We start from the raw sequence: 4060 nt of genomic DNA on the forward strand, positions 1-4060 counted from the left end.
CGTGCTGTCCCCCACGACACGCAGCAGCGGCGGCGGCGAACAGCAGCAGCAGCGAGGTTCACTCACTCAGTCACTCACTCAGTCACTCACTGTTACACTCACTCAGTCACTCACTGTTACACTCACTGTTACACTCACTGTTACACTCACTGTTACACTCACTGTTACACTCACTCAGTCACTCACTGTTACACTCACTGTTACACTCACTGTTACACTCACTGTTACACTCACTGTTACACTCACTCAGTCACTCACTGTTACACTCACTGTTACACTCACTGTTACACTCACTGTTACACTCACTGTTACACTCACTCAGTCACTCACTGTTACACTCACTCAGTCACTCACTCAGTCACTCACTGTTACACTCACTGTTACACTCATACACTCACTGTTACACTCACTGTTACACTCACTCACTGTTACACTCACTGTTACACTCACTCAGTCACTCACTGTTACACTCATACACTCACTGTTACACTCATACACTCACTCATACACTCACTGTTACACTCACTGTTACACTCACTGTTACACTCACTGTTACACTCATACACTCACTGTTACACTCACTGTTACACTCACTGCTACACTCACTGTTACACTCATACACTCACTGTTACACTCACTGTTACACTCACTGTTACACTCACTGTTACACTCACTGTTACACTGTTACACTCACTGTTACACTCACTGTTACACTCATACACTCACTGTTACACTCACTGTTACACTCACTGTTACACTAACTCATACACTCACTGTTACACTGTTACACTCACTGTTACACTCACTGTTACACTCACTGTTACACTCACTGTTACACTAACTCATACACTCACTGTTACACTGTTACACTCACTGTTACACTCACTGTTACACTCACTGTTACACTCACTGTTACACTCACTCACTGTTACACTCACTGTTACACTGTTACACTCACTGTTACACTCACTGTTACACTCACTGTTACACTCATACACTCACTGTTACACTCACTGTTACACTCACTGTTACACTCACTGTTACACTCATACACTCACTGTTACACTCACTGTTACACTCACTGTTACACTCACTGTTACACTCATACACTCACTGTTACACTCACTGTTACACTCACTGCTACACTCACTGTTACACTCATACACTCACTGTTACACTCACTGTTACACTCACTGTTACACTCACTGTTACACTCACTGTTACACTGTTACACTCACTGTTACACTCACTGTTACACTCATACACTCACTGTTACACTCACTCAGTCACTCACTGTTACACTCACTGTTACACTCACTGTTACACTGTTACACTCACTGTTACACTCACTGTTACACTCATACACTCACTGTTACACTCACTCAGTCACTCACTGTTACACTCACTGTTACACTCACTGTTACACTGTTACACTCACTGTTACACTCACTGTTACACTCATACACTCACTGTTACACTCACTGTTACACTCACTCACTGTTACACTCACTGTTACACTCACTGTTACACTCACTCACTGTTACACTCACTCAGTCACTCACTGTTACACTCACTCACTGTTACACTCACTGTTACACTCACTGTTACACTCACTCACTCAGTCACTCACTCACTCAGTCACTCACTCACTGTTACACTCACTCACTGTTACACTCACTCACTCATACACTCACTCAGTCACTCACTCACTGTTACACTCACTCACTGTTACACTCACTCACTGTTACACTCACTGTTACACTCACTGTTACACTCACTCACTCACTGTTACACTCACTGTTACACTCACTGTTGCACTCACTCACTGTTACACTCACTCACTGTTACACTCACTGTTACACTCACTGTTACACTCACTCACTCACTGTTACACTCACTGTTACACTCACTCACTGTTACACACACTCACTCATACACTCACTCACTGTTACACTCACTCACTCAGTCACTCACTCACTGTTACACTCACTCACTGTTACACTCACTCACTCATACACTCACTCAGTCACTCACTCACTGTTACACTCACTCACTGTTACACTCACTCACTGTTACACTCACTGTTACACTCACTCACTGTTACACTCACTGTTACACTCACTGTTACACTCACTCACTGTTACACACACTCACTCATACACTCACTCACTGTTACACTCACTGTTACACTCACTGTTACACTCACTCACTCTTACACTCACTCACACACTCACTCACTCATACACTCACTGTTACACTCACTCATACACTCACTCACTGTTACACTCACTCACTCATACACTCACTCATACACTCACTCACTCATACACTCACTGTTACACTCACTGTTACACTCACTCACTGTTACACTCACTCACTGTTACACTCACTGTTACACTCACTTACTGTTACACTCACTGTTACACTCACTCACTCATACACTCACTCATACACTCACTCACTCATACACTCACTGTTACACTCACTCACTCATACACTCACTGTTACACTCACTCACTGTTACATTCACTCACTCAGTCACTCACTGTTACACTCACTCACTGTTACACTCACTCACTCAGTCACTCACTGTTACACTCACTTACTGTTACACGCACTCAGTCACTCACCGGTACACTCACTCACTGTTACACTCACTCACTGTTACACTCACTGTTACACTCACTGTTACACTCACTCACTCATACACTCACTGTTACACTCACTCACTGTTACACTCACTCACTCAGTCACTCACTGTTACACTCACTCACTGTTACACTCGCTCACTGTTACACTCACTCACTCAGTCACTCACTGTTACACTCACTTACTGTTACACTCACTCAGTCACTCACCGGTACACTCACTCACTGTTACACTCACTCACTGTTACACTCACTCACTGTTACACTCACTCACTCACTGTTACACTCACTGTTACACTCACTGTTACACTCACTCAGTCACTCAGTCACTCACTGGTACACTCACTCAGTCACTCACTGTTACACTCACTCACTGTTACACTCACTCAGTCACTCACTGGTACACTCACTGTTACACTCACTGTTACACTCACTCACTCACTGTTACACTCACTGTTACACTCACTGTTACACTCACTCAGTCACTCACTGTTACACTCACTGTTACACTCACTCAGTCACTCACTGGTACACTCACTGTTACACTCACTCACTGTTACACTCACTGTTACACTCACTGTTACACTCACTCACTGTTACACTCACTCAGTCACTCACTGGTACGCTCACTGTTACACTCACTGTTACACTCACTCATACACTCACTGTTACACTCACTGTTACACTCACTCAGTCACTCACTCACTGTTACACTCACTCACTGTTACACTCACTCACTGTTACACTCACTGTTACACTCACTGTTACACTCACTCACTCACTGTTACACTCACTGTTACACTCACTGTTGCACTCACTCACTGTTACACTCACTCACTGTTACACTCACTGTTACACTCACTGTTACACTCACTCACTCACTGTTACACTCACTGTTACACTCACTCACTGTTACACACACTCACTCATACACTCACTCACTGTTACACTCACTCACTCAGTCACTCACTCACTGTTACACTCACTCACTGTTACACTCACTCACTCATACACTCACTCAGTCACTCACTCACTGTTACACTCACTCACTGTTACACTCACTCACTGTTACACTCACTGTTACACTCACTGTTACACTCACTCACTGTTACACTCACTGTTACACTCACTGTTACACTCACTCACTGTTACACACACTCACTCATACACTCACTCACTGTTACACTCACTGTTACACTCACTGTTACACTCACTCACTCTTACACTCACTCACTCATACACTCACTCATACACTCACTCACTCATACACTCACTGTTACACTCACTCATACACTCACTCACTGTTACACTCACTCACTCATACACTCACTCATACACTCACTCACTCATACACTCACTGTTACACTCACTGTTACACTCACTCACTGTTACACTCACTCACTGTTACACTC

The sequence above is a fragment of the Petromyzon marinus genome (genome assembly GCF_048934315.1).
Source record: "Petromyzon marinus isolate PM22_M1 ecotype Great Lakes invasive population chromosome 75 unlocalized genomic scaffold, UKy_Petmar_22M1.pri1.0 chr75_unloc.1, whole genome shotgun sequence".
Taxonomy (NCBI): Eukaryota; Metazoa; Chordata; class Hyperoartia; order Petromyzontiformes; family Petromyzontidae; genus Petromyzon; species Petromyzon marinus.